The sequence below is a fragment of the Solanum pennellii genome, chromosome 8 (assembly GCF_001406875.1).
Source record: "Solanum pennellii chromosome 8, SPENNV200".
Taxonomy (NCBI): Eukaryota; Viridiplantae; Streptophyta; class Magnoliopsida; order Solanales; family Solanaceae; genus Solanum; species Solanum pennellii.
This window is the reverse complement of record NC_028644.1, coordinates 18,225,817-18,248,271: the sequence shown is the minus strand read 5'-3', so window position 1 is coordinate 18,248,271 and position 22,455 is coordinate 18,225,817. Positions and strand designations below refer to the sequence as shown.

Below are 22,455 nucleotides of genomic sequence, written 5' to 3'. Positions count from 1 at the left end.
ACCACACAATAATCTGTGGTCCACCCCACTGTCAGTGGTGGTGGTCGAGGACTTGAGGTAGTGTAATCCAGGCTTGAGTAATCCTTGGCCTTTGTCTTGGGTCTTGCCCCTTTGCCTTCATACTTGCCTTTTAGCCTTGATTCTTGTAGCCCTCAACAAAACCCTAGATGGTCTATTAAGCTACGCATATACATTTACGATTCTAACCCCTGATTCAAACTTTCAAACCTTCACATAAGGCTGCTGTTAAGTCTACTAGTTTCTGGTATAATACATTTCATTATGTGATTATGGGTTGAATTGGTTTTTGTACAATTTTAATAACTAGTTTAAATTCTATATTGTAGTGGGTTTAATCTTTAGGGGTGGGTGAATATATGAATTGTAGTTGCAAATGAGATTCTTATTTTGTTTCTTAACTAGCTCCAGAGAGAGGTTAACGAATGATGACTATTGACTAATGGCTTAAACGTATTGGGTTGAGCTGGATTCAGCTCGTCAGAGTGACTTCTAAACCCAATCCTACTCATCTAGCGAGAGAAAGTGGATAAAGTAAGGTGTTGGTTGTTTTTCATTGCTATTTTTGTTGATGTTCAAAAGAAATCACCTTATTCACGATAAATGTTCAATAAAAAGCTATCTCGATTATATTCTAGCCTACCCAATTATTGGTAGTTGTTTACTAGTAGTTTCAATTACACATATATCGAAATTTTCCTATAATGTCACATCCCAAAAAAATTTCCCGTATTGTTATTTTAATTTTGTGTGACTATTTTGTACTTTGTAATTGCAAATAAAATCCCTCGTCTGAAATTCATGTCAACCCTTTTTAATTTGTTTCATGTCTTTTCCAATAATATTTGTTCCTATATCTAGTTAAATCATATTTGTACTTTGTATGTGAACTTTGAACACGTACTACTCCTTTTTGTTCCACCGAAACTTATTTGTTGGGTTTTATGTTGCTTAACGATCATTTATACCTTGAATTTGATGAGTTGTGCCTGAAACATTAGATAAAAATGTTGGCACTACTAGGAACTGATGTTGTTTAAAATTCTTTTATTGAAGCTGATTGTGATATTTTTAAAGGTAGTTGAATCGACTTACATTCGTAGTTGAAAGAGGAGGTGATGAGAATGAACGAAATAAATGGTAGAAAAGTGAGAAACCAAGATGATATTGGGAACCTCAATGATGTCAATGACCCAAACGACAATGACCAAATACAAGTAGGCGGTGTTGGTGCCATTCACTTATCTCTGGCTGAAGGAAATATTGTTTTTCACATCCCAAGCAGAATGCTTCCGCTCCTACTAATGAAAGGATTATTTGAGGGGCTGGCTCATGAGGATCCCCATGAGCATATCAACAACTCTATGGATGTCTGTGGATCGTCCTCATTTAAGAAAATATCAAAGATTCAATCCATCTCATGTTGTTTATATTCTATTTGATGGGTGAATCTACTAAATGGTTGGCTGAGCTACCAAGGAACTCTATCACTTCTTGGGAAGATCATACCCAAACATTTAAAGTGATATTCCTTCCCCAATAGAATACGATGACTCTAAGAGAGGATATACAAGATTTCAAATATTTGGAAGGTCAGACAATCCATGAGACATGGCTGAGGTTTAAGAAGTTGGTGATTCAGTGCCCAACTCATGGACTTCTAGATATTGTGTTGCTGCAAAATTTCAGTAAGATTCTTGATACGGCATATAAAGGAGGGGCAGATCAATTCTCATTGCGTGTTATAATGCAACAATCATAGACGGTGGTGTCCCAACTCCTTGATTGCATGACAAATATCAATGGGGAATGTTACACTCGTGCAGACAAATTCTCTCCTATAACATGTTAAATAACAAAAGAGCTGATAAAAAGGGATTAGGAGAGAGACCAAAAATGGCAAAAATGATGACCAGATAGATAGTTTTGCTTAATATTTCAAGGGTGTTAGCTTAAAGAGTTCTAATGATGTGGGTCTTCGTGGAGTGAACTGTTCAGTCCTTGAATTGGAATCATTTGGGGTTTTATTTAAATGCAAACAGTATCCAAAATTGCTCATTTTATCTCAATATCCTATGAAAACTCATGAGATTCATGTATTTGGAGTTTTAGCGTATGCGTGGACACTTAGGCACACAATGAAACAAAAAAGATGAAAAAGAGGCTTCGCCAAGTATATTTGCCTATCCACTGAAAAGATGCATTTTGCCCTTTCTCCAAGTATACTCACCAAGAGGCTTTGCCAATTTTTCCCAATGAAGTGCATTAAAAAGGCTATGAAAAGGAGCATTCGGCGCTTCACTTAATGGTTTCGTGAAAGAGTGTTATTCCACCTAATGTTACATCTTGCATAGACAATGAATGCAAACATTAAAAGGCAACGAACTAGAAGAGGGACAAAGCGCCGAATCACTCGGCGATTCATGACTTGATTCGCCAGCACTTAATTTGAAGTCGATAAATAAATACTAAACTCTTTATTATTTTTAGAGGGTCAAAACATTATTATAATCATTCACTTTTTAACTCAAATTTTCATATTTCGTCTCATGTTAGGAGAGTTTTTTTTGTGGGATATTTGAAGAAAGAGGTTCTTCTTTCTCAAATTGGAAATGGGTATTCTTTATTCTTCTTCCTTTGCTTATATTAAGGTTCAATGTTTTTTACCCATTTGATTTATCTTTCATTTTTGGGGTATTCTGTTATTTCTTGATGTGTGGATAAAACCCCGATTATTGGGGTTTGAATTAGCAAAAATGTGTTGATAGTATTGTTCAGCTTAGTTTGCTGATTGTAGTGGATGTATTTTAATGATTATTTCACCTAGTGGTTGTGGTTTATGTTAATGGTTTTGTTGTTGCAAACACAAAATGACCTACGTGTTCGGCTTTCTCGAGATGCTTAGCCTGAGAGGGTGAGCCCTAGATTCATATCAAGGTAACTTTCATCTAATAAGCGGGTGTGGATAAGGTGTAGGTTGGTCTTTATAATATGAGTGGGTGTCCGAGAGGAACCAATTTGATATGGCTTAATTTTCCTGGGAGGGAATTACTTTCACCCAAAACTTAGCCTAGTTACAATGATTTTGCAAATTCTCGTATCAAAAACATGTATCCATTAGATTAGGTCAACATATATTGCGTTCACGCCCCATGAACTTTGCCGCATACTTGATTCTCCCCTTTATTTTAATTGTTTTTTTACAACTTGTTACAAAATCCTCTTTCATTATTTTATTCTTTGGTGTCACAACATAAATTTTTTTAGTATTATTTTTAATAATATCTTAAACTATCATTAACTAGCCAGAACAAAATATTAGCTGACTACTATTCTCAATGCCGCTCCCTTAGGACACGACGCCAACCCTTGATTGGGTTACTTTACTCGATTTAATTCTTAGACACTCAGATTGTATGCTAGTGTCGTTGATAACGAGAAATCAAAAAGCAAAGAATAAAAATGGAGCCAGTGTCAGGGAGTGGTGACATCCGAAAATGTAGTTCTTATAGAGTTTTCGTTATTTTTAGTATAGTTCCTACTAATTTTATTAGTAGTTTTATTTTTCTTTGTTTTTTGCTTTTTTATGTGCAGGTCCTCTAAGAATGAAAAAGGTAGTGGGTGGCATTCCAGTTGAGGCAAATCACGAAGTCGAGGGTGACTTCACATTTGCTACATTCGTGTCTCAACTAAATGACTGGACCATCAAAATATCTAAGGTGGAAAACCAGTGTAATCGACAATGGAGATAATACATTCCCACATATGGAGAAAGTATAGAGAAGACTAGAAAATTCTCACTGAGGACACACTTCAAATCAATCTCCAAAAGATCACCGATCAAGATCGACTGTTTCAAGAAATTAGAGAGAATGTTGAGGTGTTGAACCATTTTATAGGATCTCACTCTAAATCAATCCAGCACATCACCTCAGTGCTTATGTCTGCCATGCCTCCGCCCCACCCTGAAGATATATTGATGTAATCTAGTAACACTACGTCTCACCCAAATATCGAGAGTGAGCCAGCACCTACGTCAAGCCACGATGTCAAATAAAGATGTTCTTGGGAGGCAACACAAGGTCATAACTTAGGATTTACTTTAATAAATAATAGTGTGATATTGTTGTAGGTAAAAATGTGGAAAGTGAGGAAAATCTCAGGTTGTCAAGAAGAAGTTCCATTTCACGAGATGCCAAACAGGTCAGCGGGCCCAGCGGAACTCTGTCGTTTGGCTCAATGAAAGAGTATTTTGAAACCTGTAAACCTCGGCGAACTCAAAAACTAGATTGGTGCATCGCCAACCTGTTAGCCGATCTCAATGTAGACCGCCAATCTGCCCCTCCCCCCACGTGAAAATTTATGATTTTGAAGAATGGACGGGATAAAAGGCTTCTCAGCGCAACGTTGAGTTGTTAGGCAAAAGTGATTAACTTTGCCAAAAGGACGAGAACTCAACAGTTATATAAGGGCCAAAGGGAAAAATTTTTAATCTCTATTTCAAACTCTCCAAATCACACCAAAGGTATTTTCTTCTTAGATTTTTTTGCGGTTAATTAGTATTTTAGTTAGTCAATAGTACTTAGGGTCGGATTTGTTTGTGGCCTTTACTTTATAAAAAGATCTGATAGACATCAATGGTTCGTCTCTAAAACCCTGAATTTATTTTCGACATTATTGCACTCATTTGCAATAATAGTGTTAGGATGACGTGTGTTGCGCCTCTCTATAGAAAAAGGTATTTTTGTGCTACTTGCTTGTTAGAAAATGTTGCCTGTAATGCTAAAATATTAAAATGCCTTGGTGTTTGTGCTTTATATTGATTAAATTTGTAATGTGTGTTGGTTAATTGTTGTCATGTCTTATGGGTGTAGTCTAAGTAACCCATTATTTGTGCTTGATAACTAAAGTTATCCAATGAGGGAATGGGTAACAACTTTCTTAAGGATAATCATAGTTAAATGGCCAAATTTGCTAAAATCGAAAAAAGTTTGAGTACTCCGAGGTCATGTGAAGTACGGGTCCTATATGTATTTCGTGTTGCATGCTTTGATTATTTGTAATGACCGTAACGACAATTTCGAGAGTTTGAGTTTAAAATGGGCATTTTGTTGTCATTCGGTGAGTTAAGAAAACCTCACCGAATGATTCAGCGGTTCACCTACCAATTTTAGACCGCCCACAACATTCTTCTTTTTTCCTGCCCTAACTGTAAAGTTCGATCAACAAATCAGACTCAACAAAAAGTAGTTGGTGATCTGCCAAGTGGAACCTTCCATCGCCTAATTTCTAAGACATGAAAAATACTCTCATTGACATGCTAACCTAGTCTGCCAAAGTTGATCGGTGAACGCCGAATTTAACGGGTAGCATGTCTGCAAAAGTTGCCTATGTGCATCTTATTCATATTTCGAGTACATGTGATTTTTTACAGATATTGTATGCACTATTTAAAACATGCCGCTCACAAGGAAAAAAACACAAGGCATACAAATTACTAAATGAGGGTCAAATATTCTTAAAAGAGTGGGCGAGGAACTCCAACAAAACAAAGGAAAAAGCATAAAAAGAGTGGAAAAGAAAAGAGTAGTCGCTGAGGTGAACACAATCTGGGATTAAATGGAGGATTATCAGCCATTTATCCATAAGAAAGACCAACTTAGTAGGAGGCGTCATCCCACAGCGAGCACAAATTCACCAGATGCTACCACCCGGACAAGAACAACTTCAGTGACAACTCCTCTAGAGCTAACGCTAACGTAGTAGCAGCACCTCTAGTTGCACCTCCACATCTTGTGCTGCCCAACATCATATGGTTAACATGTTCAGGCGATAGGGAATCCGCACAATCATAGAGGGAAATATCTTATCGACAGACATCCTGAGTTTATGGCCACCCTCCACTTCTATCACATTGAGCAGTTCACTAAACCTCGAGGTCCATATAACCCTTCCTAGGTTAGGGAATTCTATGAAGCCTATAGAGTACAGGTGCTGAAAAACAAAAAGCTAGAAAATGAATTAAGACTAGTAATGTCTGATATAGTTAGAGGCAACGAAGTGGATTGCTAAAGCTTGCATATCAATGCAATATTGGAAAGGCCGTTGCATTTTGCAATTCTATATAAGGAACTGCCTATCGCATCATCTCTTGATGAACTGAAGGAGTTGTTTGGACCAATGATCTAAGAATAAATTTATCAATGGATCAGGGTTTGAGCTTCAATTAAAAGAGAGATCTCAACGTTGCTGCAAGATTTTGGTTTAGTTTCATCAGCAACACTATCGTTCTGTCTCAGAACGAGTATGTTCTGCATCTCCACTAGAAATCCTACCTTGGAAGCATCATTTATTATAAAGTATCTATCTGGATCTACTTATTTCGCAAGAGATAGCTATGAGGTCCAAAATGAAGTAGACCTCTTTGTCCTTTCCTGTTCTGGTTACTAAAATATGAAGACGAGCTAGAGTGCGTCAACACTTATTATATCATGTAGTCACCCCCTCATCCATCACTGAAAACCAATGGTTTAAGTCAGAGTACACTCCTGAGAAAGAAAATAGGAGAGGAGTATCCCCAGCGTACTCCAATTATAAGATTGATATTTACATGCTACTGATAGATACAATAGTACAAACTCTGGGTTGTACGACAACAAGAACCTCTACTCCTTCCTCTTCACAGGATCAAGGTGCTTCTACATCTTGAAAGTCGGTCAAGTTTACTCAGCGTATGCTCTTGAAGATGGGGCGTCTAACCAAATCAGCCGACATATGAGAATATAGACTACAATATTAACTCCCACAGATGATTGAGAGAGTTATAGCCTTTGAAATTTCTCCTATTCAAAGCTATGTCAATGCCTTGACATTAAGAGTCGCAACATGTGAGCGCAAACAGGGGAGGCCACTCGAGATTGCATATTTACAAGTGATGTTGCATTTCTGCCGATAGACGTAGATTATCTAAAGGTTGTTGACATCAATAACGTCATGTGAACCGCCAATAAATAAGATGCACCTGAAGAAGTAGCAACCACATATACCAATGTTGAGTTTGATGATAAAATGACAAAAGCAAAGATAGAACATCATATCCTTGGGAACCTGTTAGATCAAGTAGAGATAGTTGTGTAGCCGGAAATATAAAGGTGTAGGGTAGACGTACATAGCAACCCCTACATTGCCTTACACTACGACTCTCAATGTGAGCACTCAGGGCACTAATGCCCTTATAGGAGGAGAGACCACACAGGTTTTCTCTTCACAGTCCTCCTTGTCTTAATTTTTTTTTTTTTGATAATAATACTTGCATTTGAGGACAAACACATTTGTTTGTGGTGGCGTGAGGCTGACCTTGTTTTGTCTGCTATAACCATTTATATGTTTTGTTTATATTTTGGTTGTATGTTTTCAATTGTTTTTTTAAAGTTCTTTCGCGATTGTTTGATCTTATAACTCTCTTTTGTGTTCATAATTCAAAAATAATTTTGACTCTTTCGGAAAAAAATTCATTTTTTAAAATTTCGCCACCTGTTGGGTTGAAAATGGTTGTTCTAGTTCAAAACTTGAATCTCATTTTTTATCAATAACGATGACATGAATAGTAATTTTATTTGAACAAACATGAATGTGATACTACGATGAGAAAATATGAAGTTGCATAGACAATATCTTAACTCTATGCATCTCGCTGTGATTAGCCATTTAACGAATTGATTCTTTTTTAATGACCATTACACAACAGCGAAAGTGTGCAATCTACTTTGAATCAATTGTAAATGCCTTGTGTGATGAGATTATATTGAACCTTGCATGAATAAACCTAGAAGTTTCCTTGTTAGTCTGATTGATTTAGAAAGGTGTCTCCTTGCTATGATCTTAGGAAATTTTAAAGAGTGTGAGCCAACTTTGACCTTTACCTCTTTTCTGAACTACCCGTAAGCGTCTGAATCTCTTCTGATTACCCTTGAGCCTTATCTTTTCTTTGGAAGAACCTTGATAAAACCTAAACATTACATTTTCAAACACATATAAGCCTCTTGTTATGCAACTTAAGTGAACAACCAACTTAGGCCAAAATACTAAGTTGGGGTGTGTGTAAGAGGAGAAAGGAGAAGTCGAAAAGTGAAAGATAAGTACGCAAATCCATGGTATTGTAGAAAAATGCAAACCCACCATATAAAAAAGGAAAATAAAAAGGAAACAAAAGAATGAAAAATAAAATTTGTGAAATAAAAGTACAAAATGAAATAATGTTTCCAAACAATCCATGAAGAAGAATTACAAGATGGCTTCAAAGCACTTGACTAAGGATTAAGGAAGGATTATTGTTCAAGATAATGTTGTAAGCCCTAATTGGAAATTATACATTTGTGTAAGAGCTATTCCCTCATTTTTATATTCCGTCTTAGATGGATTTATATGAGACATCTCCATTAGACTATATATTGTGTATATTGTATATCTGGCATAAAAGTAGAAGCCTATTAAGCTTCTTATTGCAAGGAGTCTAAATAAACTCCGTAAGTATATATTATGTGTAAGCCAGAGGTCTAATTAAACCTCATGAAGTAGATGTAGATGAAAAGTTTTAATTTTACGCACTTTTTTACATATAATATGCAACGAGAAATGCTAAGAGGCTAGTCATAGTCCTCTCCCAGGACGAGGACGCCAGTTACGTCTAGGGGGTGCTCCCCTGATGTTACAAACTTGATATCAGAGCATAGGGTCTAATATCTTCAATCATGTCTATGTAGATTGTTATTCATAATTGTGAAGGGCGCCACAATTATGAATCACAGAATATGTGATTCCTAGGAAACTCTTCTCTTCTTGCTTTCCTATGTCGTGCCTCTGGAGTCTTATTATGTTCTTTAACCTAAACCATTTATCATGGTTATAGGAATGAATAATCGAAGAGCAGCTGCTAGTAGGGCCGAAGAAGAGATTCTATTGGGGGAGCTACTGTCAACTGAGCTCCTCCACAAGACAACCAAGTGCCTCCACTTGAGGAATGTTAGATCCGAGGAGTACCCCCATTACATAACCGTCGTCATCGTCCTTGAAGAGGACTAACACTAGCCTCTTAGCATTTGTCATGACATTCATAGATTAAAAAGTGCGGGAAATTAAAAATTTCATCTACATCTATTTCATAAGGTTTACTTAGACCTCTAGCTTACACATAATATATTCATAGCGAATTTACTTATACTCCTCGTATGAGAAGATTACATAGTCTTCTACTTTTATGACACATATTGATAACATACATAATGTACTCTCAATAGGGATATATCACATTGAACTATCTAAACGGAATAGAAAAATATGGGCATATCCCTTACACAAATGTATAGATGCCACTTAGGGATTACAACAATATCTTGAAACAACAACAGTCAAGTGAATGTCTTTAGACTATAACAAGGTAACATGTAAGAGTGAGAGAAAGACATCGTCCCCGGAACATGAGGACATACCCACACATGGAGAAATGATCAAAGCCTTCCTTCATAAGTGATCAACGAACTCTTTAACGACCAAAACCTAAAATGTTGGGGAAAAGGGAGAAACGGGGGTTAGCACATCACTTGTACAAAGTATGGAAATATATGCACACAACATAGAAATCATGGTTAAGAGGGACACATTTGATAAAACCATGCCATGTTATTTTTAAAGCCATATGCACAGCCCAAGAACACATACAAGTAAATAATCATATACTTCTTATGATAGAAGAATATTCAATACAAGACCAACCAACTAAAGTTAAACCAAGTCAGCATGTACAAACATAGTAGAATTCATAAACAAAACAACTCTAGCATGATATCATATTCATAAAGAATGTTCATGAGTCCATAATATTACAACATAAGTAAAACCCTTATCCATAAGCCTTCACCAAGTCTACTAGTGCAACGGTCAAGTGAAGCCCCATAACCTCCCTCAACCAAGAAAACTAGCCAAAGGATCATGAATAATGTAAACCTTCACATATCATATCATTATAAGTACTCATTCTCACAGTTATAAATATATAGAATTAACATGAAGAATCAATATAATCATAAAATTTGTCTCATAAGAGCATAACACATAAGAATAACTTCCTAGGATTTCCCTCAAGGCCAACTAGTGAAATGTATAGGTAGAGTCCCATACCCTTATCTAGACTAAGTCAAACCCCATAAGTCCTCAAAGTTAGAGTTCACTTTATTACATTATTTTTACTTTTTGGAAGTTCTTACCTTAATCAACAGAGACCACATGAGCTTATGCAGAATCCGGTGCCATTGAACCCTACACCGAAACCAGGTGGTTTACTTGCCAAGGTCGTACCAAAACATGAACATAACATCTATGTAGATCCACTAGATAGTATTCCTATGGGGGCAACATATTTCAAGAACTAGGAGATGTGTTTTGGACCCTCTTTATGCTACTTGAATTATAGTCTCCAATTTTATGAGTACAATAGTGAACCTACCTTCCCTACTATGTAATGGACACTCCCCACTACTAGTTCACTTGGTGCTAAGGTAGAATCCCTTTTAAAATGTCTTTAATTAATAATCAGAACTTAGTTAGGTCATAGGAGACTAATAATTATATAGTCATAGTCATTAGCTCTATAGGAATTGCATGATAACGCCTTTCAATAAAATACTTCACATTTGATATTAGCACATTAACATAACCATAATATAATAAGTCTCGTAGGTACTTCAATTGACTTCATCACGAAGTATAAGCCATCATGAATGAAGTTAAATGTTTTGGGTATCAAGACTTACCAAATCCCCTTCAAGCCATCATCTTCATCTTACCATCAACCAACAAATTCAATACAACAATAGATGCAAAAAAATAATTCAATAGTAATTAACACAATAATGAAGTTAACTGCATCACTACACGTCAATTCAACACTAGTTCATAACCTTGGGTTAGGGACTTGATTCAATATCATGATCTATTCCACATAGTATATTAACTAATCATGAACTAGAATAATTTAATCATAATACATCATAATCTTAGAATAATAATCAAAACAAAACATATGAAACACAATTTGGAAGATCAATTTTGTAATATAAAGAAAGCCATACTAAACTCATTTGTTTGAAATCAATTTCGGAAGAACCATTTGGGGAAAGGAATCCCAAAGGTGAAGAGTTCCCATACCTTTTTAATTATTGAAGATTTATGGAGAAAATTACCCTTCTTTATTCCCTAAATACCTAGACCTAGACCTATAATAGAGTTCTTCTTATTGGGAGAAACAAAGTAGAGAGAAGGAAGAGCAATTTGGGTTTTAGAATTGAGAGGTGTTAAGAGAGGTTTGGACATAGGGTAGGTTATATACTTAACTAACTAATGTAATTAACCATAACTTATTAACAATTAAAAACCTTAATAACTAACTTAATTAAATTAACCTAAATAATGTTAAAAGGAAAGTCATATGCCTGACCTACGATACCCCTGCCTACGGGTCGTAGTTTAGTCGACGGCAATGACCCCCACCGTCATGTTAAACCGTAGTTTTTGTTCGAGAGTTGTGTTTTATTGCCATTTCCTTCAACTTGCTAACTTTCCATCGACGGAGGCATTGTCCCCCCGTCAATTGACCTACGCCTCGTCGTCTGCAGGCGTAGGTAGATACTGTCTACACAACCTTGTTTTATAACTTTTGGGTCCTATTCAAGGGTTCTCTCCAAGGATCTCTATGGTGGTCCTTAGGGAGTTGTACCTAGACGTTTAGACCCTAATACTACTTTAATATGTATTAGACACTAATTTACCAAATTTTATCGAATTTTGACTCCTAAAAACGTTGTCAAATAGGCTAAGGCACGCTAGCACCTTTTTCGCTATTCTCCGGACGTCATGGAAGCTCCTTGACGTCTTAACTTTAAAACTTCCTAAATGACATTTTTACACTATTATTGACCTTAAAATAGTATTCCTAACCTTTGAAACTCATGTAAGGCACTAGATTAGGTTTAATACTTTCATAGTGTGAAATTATCCCCCCCCCCCCCTAGAAACGTTCATTCCTGAATGACACTATAATCTTTTTCAAGGGAGAGGATAGACTCAATACTAGCAGCCCAACCAATAACATACAAAATCAATATGATTTAAGACACAAATAAACATAGGAACATGGCATTTACACAAAGTAACTCAAAACATCAATTACAAAACATAAGAGCTCATTATCAAAACATTAGGAATTACCTTCTCTTAACTACATGAGCTCAACACAACATAAAGAGTCATTTATGCAAAAATTTACTTGAAAACATTAAATTATGCTTAATATCATCTCATATAGTCTACATCATACAAACTACACAAATAAGTGCAACATTGTGCAAAAGAGTATTTTCACATGAAACTTCATTTTAGCAAAAAATAACCTTAATTATAAGTATGCACATCTTTGCAAAACAAGTCAATTTTAGTTTATTAATTATTTTCATTATTCGAGGAACAACTAGTCTTATTCAACAAAGAGATGAGGGTAAGGGGACTTCATGTTGGCCTCGGCCTCCCATGTTGCTCCCTCAAATAGGTGGTTCTTCCATAACACCTTTACGGAAGCCACCTCCTTCTTTCTCAACCTCTTTACTTGTCAATGTAGGATTTTAACCGGAACCTCCTCATATGAGAGGTTATATTACACACCTAGACTCACAATAGGAAGTATGAACTCGGGATTGCCGAAACACTTCTTAAGCATGGAGAAATGGAACACCGGATGAACAAAAACAATTCACTAGGTAATCTCAGCTCACATGCAACCTTGCCAATCCTTTACAAAATTTCATTAGGACCCACATAACGAGGACTCAACTTTCCTTTCTTGCAAAATCTCACTACTCCTTTCATGGGTGAAACTTTTAGATACACCTTATCACCCTCTTCAAATTCTAAGTCTCTTCTGCTATGGTCGGAATAAGACTTTTGCCGGATATAGACTGTTTTCAATTTTCTTTATCATATTATCTTTTTTTAAACTCTTATAAATCAATTCAAGAACCAAGAGTGAAGACTCGCCCACTTCAAACCATCCAATTGGAGATCTACATCTCCTACGATACAATGCCTTGAAAGGAGCCATAGATATAGTTGAATGGTAACTAGTTTTATAAGAAAACTCAAACAAAGTCAAGTGTTTATCCCAATTTCCCTTGATATCCATTATGCAAGATCTAGTCATATTCTCAAGGGTTTGAATAGTACGTTTCTCTTGACTAACCATCTAGATGATGAAAAGAGGTGCATAGCTTCACCTTGTACCCAACCCTTTCTGGAATGACCTCCAAAATATATGTGTGAATTGTGCACCCCTATCCGATATTATAGATAACAGAATACCATGGCGACACACAATCTCTTCAATGAAGATCCATGAATAATCCTCTGCCCACTAATTAGATTTTACTAGAATGAATTAAGCGGATTTGGTCAACCTATCCACAACCACCCATATGGAGTCATGTTGCTTTTATGTCCAAGGAAAAACTACCATGAAATACATATGAATGTCTTCCCACTTTAAAGTGGGAACTTGTAATTCTTGAAGCAAACACTTGGCTTTTGGTGCTCGTCTTCGACTTGTTGGCAATTTGGACATTTTGCAACAAATTCCGCTATGTACCTTTTTATACCTTGCCGCCAAACTACATCTCTAAGGTCATGATACATCTTCGTAGAACCCGGATGAATTCAACAACGGGAACAATGAGCTTCCTCAAGAATCCAGTTTCTCAAGTCATCAATACTAGGCTTATATAACAATCCTTGATACTTGAAGACACCATCCGCCCCTAAGAAGAATGACTCATTAAGATTAGCAAGGACTGATTCGTTGAACTCCATCAATGATTTATCAAGGTATTGCTTAGACTTCACCTCAACTACCAAAGACGATTCGTAGTTATGATGGACCATAAAATAACCATGTCGAGAATCTTCCAACCTAACACCGAAACGAGCCAACCTATGAACATCTTTCACTACGTTTTTCTTGGTTTCATCTACATGAGACACACTATCCATAATCATACGACTTAGAGCATCTGCAACCACATTGGCTTTTGCCAGTGTGGTAAAGAATACTAATGTTGTAATCTTTCAACAATTCTAACCACCTTCTTTGTCAGAGATTTAACTCTTTTTGAGTAAACACATATTGAAGACTCTTGTGGTAAGTATACACATCAACATGGACACCATACAAATAATGCCTACATATTTTAAAGAAAAATACCACGGCCTCTAACTCAAAAATATGAGTTGTATAATTCTTCTCATGCACCTTAATTTGTTTAGAAGCATAAGATACTACTTTCCCATGTTGCATAAGGACACACTTTAAGTCCACTCGGGATGCATCACAATATACACCGAAGCACTTGGTACCCTTTATTAAAGTCACATCGGAGAAGTGGTGTGCCTCTATTTCAAGATTTGGAAGCTTCTTTCACATTTCTCTGACCACTTAAATTTCACACTATTTTGGGTCAAGGTAGTCAAGGGATAAGCAATGGAAGCAAAACCATCCAAAAGACTCCTATAATATCTCGCTAGACCCAAACGCTTCTAATGTCAGTTGGAGGCAATGGTCTACGACAATTATTGATCGCCTCGGTTTTCCTTGGATCAACCTCAACCACCTTAGTACAGATGATATGACCAAGAAACTCCATTGACATCAACCAAAACTCACATTTTCTATACTTGGCAAATAATTGGTTTTCATTTAATACTTGCAACACCACTCTCAAATGATTCATGTGTTCACTTTCATTTTTCGAATATACAAACATTTTGTCGATGAAGACAATGAAAAATGAATTTAGTTAACTTAGAAACACCCTATTAGTGAGGTCCTTCAAAAACGTAGGGGCATTAGTGAGACCAATGAACATTACTAGACACACATAGTGACCATATCTAGTTCAAAATGCCATTTTTTATATATCCTCACCTCTCACCCTAAGTTGGTGATACCCTGATCTCATGTCAATCTTAGAAAAGTAGCTTGCCCCTTGGAGTTGATCAAACAAGTCGTCAATCCTAGGCAGATGATACTTCTCTTAATAGTGACTCTATTGAGTTGGAGATAAATAATCACTAATAGAAATATGGCCTACAACAACAGTGATTTTGCAATGGTTTAGTAACTATTGCTATAAATAGGAATTTTCAACAGTTTTAACTATTGTCGTAGAACCTCAAACCTACTACTACACTTGTTAAAATGAATTGTTGCATTACTGCATAACTGTATCTACAAATGTATTTTTTGCAACAATTATGGAAACCGTTGCAATAGAAAATTCTATACGAACGGTTATTATTATTAAAAAAAGATCTATCGGTACAGTATTGGCCTAAATATATTTTCCCTCCAGTGATTTTAAAATCCTGCTATTTTTATTTTATTTTATTTTAAAAGTAATTCTAAATTAAAAATTATATATGGAGATTTCTAGACCTAGTGGGTTGTCATATTCCCTTTTACAAAAATGAGTGTGGGTTTTCTCTAGAAAAAGAACGACGAGTGGCTCACCTCCGACGATAGTTTCATCTTTAATGACATTAACAATTGATTTTTGGGGGTTTTAAAGTCGTTCATATCCAACATCTTCACAAAAAGGTATATTTTCTTGACTTCTTGTGGAAGGTAGTTTAAAAAGTCTCTGTATTGTAAAATTAAAAATTCCATTAAAGGAGTTTTCTAATAAACAAGTAAATTTCTATGAAACAGATGTTTTTATTCAATTTTACATATTCAATTCAATATATTGGTGTTTAGAAGTTTATATCTCAAGCTTGGTTAAGGTTATTGAGTAAACTGTGTTATTTTATATTTTTGAGAATATGGATTTGCAGATTTTTTTAATTCGGGAAATTTCAGTTTTTAAGCTTATTTCTTAGAATCCTCAATTTACTAGAGTTGTTAGATCTAATAATGTAGGTCGAGGGTATAAATTTTAACCAGCTGACAACCTCGCTATGTATGCGCTTAAACATTTTGGTTCTGAACCTGTTTTAATCTAGAGGGAAGTAGTGTCTATATACTCTTTGATGTATATGTGTGTATATTGGTATATGTTATGGACCTATCGTACTATGTGTAGTTAAGCAGTTTGAGAATTTTAGAATTGGAAAACCTTGCTGACAATCTATAAACTCGAGGTCTTGAAAGATTGTGTTGATGGCCTTATAACCTTTTCACAAGTCACATGTTTTAATATTGTTTACTTGCTAAAAGTCGGCCAACGCTCCAGTCATCATCCTTAAAAGAGAAATTCAACGAGCTTGGATAATTTAAAAACATTGCGTTCAGATTTACTAATTTATTTTTTCTTAAGTATTTTAACTTTTACAATATTATACTTAAACATATTTTGATAGTCATGAGTCAGGAAGGACAGTTACGAAAAAAACGACATATGCTTAACATGGAACATTATCATCCTTGGTACAACAAATAAGATCATCTTTGACAACACAAGAAACTTTTCAGGCTGTGCTTTAAGAAAATAAGAAACTGCTAAAGTCGATTGAGAAAGAACAACCAATTGCAAAACAATGATGAGTTACACCACAATGTGAAACAAATGAACAATGTGTAGAGGACAACCAACTGTAGAGGAGCAGGTGTAAATGGATTCTACAAGCACTCTTCCAGTAAACGAACAATCTGAAGAACAAGGTACATATAGCTTAGAAGCTTATTAAACTCATTTATAACTTCTAATTACTTGTATTATGTTTTGCTTCAAACCCATCCAATCAATAAAATACGAGAGTTACAACACAAATGCAAAGTGTACATGGGAGAAATTATCTTAAGCTGGTGCTACTGAACAACAACAATCAACCTGTTGGTCCAACCAAATATGTTGTTGTAGAGTTAAGTAGCTTCCTTGGCACATAGGAAAGGAATGCAAATTTTTGCCCTCTAGACATATTAGATTGGTGGTATATGGACAAAAAAAGATGATTTATGGAGATATACAAAGGTTTGAAGTTACTAATATTTAATATATCGCTAAAATTATTTTACATGTTCTACTAATGAAATCAAATTGCAGGAGAAATATGATATTACTGAAGATGCAAAAGAATGGGTGTTACAAGTAATTGGGTTTGCTTGGAGAAGACATAAATTTGATCTAAAGAAATTATGTTACAAACCATGCAATAATCATGAAATTCTAATGGCAAAACAACCTCCTTATGTTTCAAAAGTGTAAACTTAAGGAACTCCTCAAATATTGGGATTCCAATAAACATAATGTAAATTTAATTTTGGAATGACAATTTCTCTTCTCTATTACGATATGGTTGTTGGAGTTTATTTTTCTTCTCTTTTCTACTGTGATATCTTCTCTACTATGATTTTATCTCTCTTTGTTGTTGTCATATTTTTTACTTATTTGCAGAAAATGGCTGAAACCAATACTAAGAATAGGAAAAAGTTGAAGAATCCACATACTGCAGGAAAAATAAGTTTTTCTTTCGTACACAATGATTTGGTGTGTTTTCTTCTTCTTTATCAAATCTTAACTTGTATTTTAAATAAGTTTTAATATCATTTTTTCATGTGAAAAGGATAATAAAAGGGAATCTTCTATATCACCTAAAGAGCTATTTGTGGTTAAAAGAACAAGACACCCTGAATGTTTGTACAAGGACTCAAATGAAGACACTATTAGTAAAATTGTACCAATAGTATCAACCTACACTCTCTTTTTAGTTTATTTATTTGATTGTAATTTATGTTTATTTGAAGTTGTCTATTGAATTTTCTTTGTAGACTGAAATTGAGGAAATTGAAAAACAAAATAGTGTAGATGGTAGTGAGTCTGTTGATCAATTTTCTTCTTTAATGGGTCCTGAACATCCAGTACATTTGCGATTATATGGAAGGGGTGTTAAAAAGAGTTTTTTTAAAAGGAAAGCAAGCAATTCTAAAGTAGTTTCAACTTCCACAAATGATGTAGTACAACAAATGCAAGAACGTATACAAAAATTGGAGGAACAAAGGAAAACAATTCAACATGATGTTACTGCAAATATAATTTCACAAATTCAACGTGCAGGATTAATTAATGCTGACGTTATAAAGGAACTATGTTTTCATTCATCTGGGGAAGTTAATTCTAGACCACGAGTGTGACACCCCAAAATGAACTAAGGTTAACTAGAGTCTCATGAGTGTTTGTTGAGTTAATTTGAAGTTAAAATGAAATACTTTATTGTTCTTAGTCAGTGTGTGATGTTTGCTTAAGTTTGGAGGTCAAACGTCAATAATGGTATTTCGAATGTTAGTTGATGATTTTAAGATTAAAACTTCAATGAAATCATATTAAAGCTTTTCTTCAAATGTTGTCTTAAGAAATGGGTTAATTGAGCATGCTGGTGTAGAGAATGAGCTTTGGTTTTTTTGTGTTGTTATGTTATTTAGCTACAGCCGTACGAGCTACATTATGATGAAATGTTTAGAAAATGTTATAGGTGATGAATGTTTGGATTAAAGGGTAAGTTGGTTATGATGTTTATATTTGATTTTGAAATGCTTTTGAGTGATATGGTCCACTTTCTTGGTGGCGGTGTTTACTTAAATTGTATTAATGTAAAGTAACTTGTTTATTGTGAATGAGGCCATGATATATTGTTAGGTTAAGTAGGATTATGAGATGGTTACGCTTTTTAAAATGTGTCTTATGAAGATATTATGTGAAGTATGTTAGAGTGTATGCTTAAATGATGTTATTCTTTTATTTGTTTATGATGCTTGTTATGAAGTATGTTAATGGTTATGTGTGATGTGATGAATGAAGGTCTAAGCATGTATAGGAGTTAAATGAAAATGAAATAAAGCTTATGTGCAAGGTGTGCTCACATGTACACACACACTCATACTTGAATGAATGAATGAAGCTAAGTTAAGTCCCAAAGGGGAGTTCATGGGTGAACACTCTTCGTGAGTTGATATGAAATGTTTAGTAGCTAGTAGAGATTGAGTTAGTTAGTAGCAATATCCTTATCCCTTAACTATGCGCCCGCATAGGTATAGCTATTAGGAAAACCATGTAAAAGCTAAAAAGACTGACCTCATTCTAGGCAAGTGAGGATCCCACATCCTATAGGGGTTAATATAGGTTTTTCATGTCTACCTCTCATGGTCTATTTTGGTTAAGCTAACTCCCACAAAAGAATTGATTGAACTAAGTCTTCTAAAAGAACGTACTACTTAGGGTATGTGGTGGTATGGGACGCTATCTACTCATTGCACTAGGTAGGACCTTCCAAAAGGGAACACTTGGTACCAAACGTTCTAAAATAATGTACTACTTAGGGTAGATGGTTGTATGGGACGCTATCTACTCATTACACTAAGTAGTCATTCCAAAAGTGAAGAGTTTGGTGGTTTGTTGGGTGTCTTTAATGTCTTTCCATTGATTGAGGGGCTTGTTTCTCCCGAGTTTAGTAAGCCAAAAGCGGTAGTCTGGAGGATTTCTTTGGTGTCCATTGAAGGAGGCATATGCATACTTCCTTCATGTCTTACATTAGTGTGTCTTAGGATAATCCTGAGGTAGGGAAACTCTTATGGAAAATGAGTTCACTTTCTCTTTCTCTTGGCCTTGGAATCTCACTCACTGAGAATAGGATAATACATTGTTAATGCTTTAATTGATTCATTGTGATGGTTCAAATAGTTCACTGTAATGTCAAATTTGATTTCACTATAAGTTTTTGGATGTTATTGCAAATGACTCTTTTTGGTCAAAATTATGTGAGTTTTCTTCAATTGTTAAATGATGGTTCTCATGCTGATTTGCTTCTAAATTCATGAAGGTTTTACTTAATTTGACATGAAACGTTATTTTACTAAAATATCCCTTTTTGCATGTTTTTGCATATGCTATACTTACTACATTATTTGTACTAACCCCATACTTTTCTATACTATAAGTATAGGTTGGAAGCATTTTGAAGGTTGAAGTCTAGAAGGTGAAGCTTGGGAAAGTTCCTATCAAGACAAAGTATGTCCTCACATATTCGAGGGCATAGTCCGTTTCGTAATTTCTTAGTGAAAGAATTATCATGTATTTGATTTCAATGTAAAGGGCTGTGTCCCTAAGATATTATATGTCGTGTCTTAAGTTTGACTTGTAAAGATAAGATTTCTTAAGTATTTATGAAAGATTTCCTTTTTATTAATTTATTCCGTTAAAAGTTTTAATTCCGCACTACTTTTCATGTCTTACGGAATAAAAGATAGTTAAAGGGCTTGTACAAGACCACAAAGGGTCAAGTACGCCCAATCACGAAACGAGGTTTCTCCCTAACTTCAAGGGGGTGCTTTCTGGTCATGACAACGATTTAATCAACTAATCTTGTGGCCATCAACATGTCGCAAGAATCGAGTTTAGTGGATTTTTTTTAAGTGGATGTTTTCTTTTGAGGTATATGGTCACTTATATTGATATTGATTAGTTAAAACATGTTAGAAGCACTGTGAGTTTCTTAAAGGTTTTTCTTAAAATTTCTTTGTGCTAGATCTTTGTCGCAAGTTTAATTTAAAGTATATTTTTTTTATTGTAATAATTGTGGAGCTATACATTTTTTCATTGTTGAGAGATCAAAAAAAGTTGATGAATCCATGTCTATGGATAAAAACTTCCCGTCTGGAAATCATACTATAACTACAAATGAAATATATTTTTGCTGCTAGTCTTAGTCTGTACTATTCTGCTTGTATTGATTTTCTTAACGTATTCTCTTTAATAAGCCCATGCAAACTCTACAGTCATCTTGTGCTGCCTCTTTTGATGGATAGTTTCTCCTCTTTTGATGGATAGTTTCTGCCATGTCCTATGTGAGAGGTTACAACCATAATATAGGTTTTGATGTGTTTCTGGTTCTCCACATGCAGTGTATATTAAGAGATTAATAATATACTGTTCTGGTTCACATGTTTAATATTTCCCATACTATGTTGTGAGCCGCGAGAATATATAATATTATCAATATTCCCGTAACGTTCTCTTGAATTTCAATTGATTCTGAATTTCTTGTTGGATATAATCCTGATGTGTAGCCTCTTGTCCTACTGCTATCGAAATAACTTAGATTTCACTCTTTTTCTTAGATTCGTCGCAACTTCCTTTGGGACATCTTATAAGTTTTTACATGGTTTACCCAATATATAGACTTTTCTTTCACGGGATGAATCTCACATAGAGATTGATACCACCACTGATGATTAAACAATCAAAAGTTTTTTTTCTGATTTTGTTGCTCAACAAAAATATGTATTTGTGGGTGTGCATTACTTCAGATTTCTCTAATGCTTTATATTGATACTACTTCCTCAGATGTTGTTATTCATGATATGTGGCTGAATTTTGTGACGAACTAATTTCTTGAGGTTGATAGTTTCTTTCATTTTTATTAGTTTTACTATATACGTAGTTAGACGTATTCTCTAATAGTTGAAATCTTGTAGAAATGTTTAGTTTTAGCTTCCTTCGTATGCCTTAGTAAGTACTTTTTCTACTTTCATACTTTTTGCCACTACACGTCTTTGTCATTACGCATTGTTGCTTTTCAAGTATTTTCATTTTCTAGTTTATTTTTAATAACATTTGTAGGAAGAGAATGTCAACAAACGGATGAAAACAATGAAGGCACACCTTGTGCGGACTGAGCTGATATCTTTGGAACTTAATTTTTGTTCTAGAAGTCTTTTGTTTTTTGGACATTGTAATCTAGTGTTTAACCTCTTGAACGGTCAAAAATTACGATGTATTTTGCTTTATTGTATATTACTTGACCATGGACGTTAAATTGAATGTGAATGTTGGTTCAAATTACTATTATTGTAAATTACAATAGCCTATATATAGGAGCGGCAAGATATAATTTACACAGTGAAGAAAACTTTCCCAATGGTAATATAAACATTGCAATAGACAAGGGAAATTGTTGCAATTAATCTATAAAAAATTGTTGCATTAGACAATATAGTAACGGTTACTTAAATGCCACAATAGCAGTCAGAACTGTTGCCATACATTCAAGTAACAATTGTTGCAATGCTAATATAAGTGTTGCATAAGATACTTTACGAACGGTTACAAAATGTCCCAATATGCCTAAAACTATTGCAATACTTTAAAGTAAGAACCGTTGCGATGATAAAACAAATGTTGCAATTACTTAATAGGGTCGATCACCAAAGCGTCCCAATAGTGTGTGAAAACGTTGCTATACATTAGAAGTATAACTGTTGCAATACGAACATCTATCGCATCAATTAACAAATTGTCGTGCTAGACCGTTGCGGCAGATCTTTAGAAACGCGATCTGTTTGGAGGGTTGCTG

The 22,455-nt window shown here is 35.0% G+C and overlaps 1 long non-coding RNA gene across 1 annotated transcript; it reads left to right on the top strand.

Moving 5' to 3' along the window:
- Positions 1-15,563: 15,563 nt before the first annotated feature.
- On the top strand, positions 15,564-17,419 carry LOC107028145. The gene is made up of 3 exons (XR_001457798.2): positions 15,564-15,709; positions 16,583-16,771; positions 17,154-17,419. It is a non-coding gene; the product is annotated as an uncharacterized LOC107028145 (long non-coding RNA).
- The last annotated feature ends 5,036 nt before the right edge of the window (positions 17,420-22,455 follow it).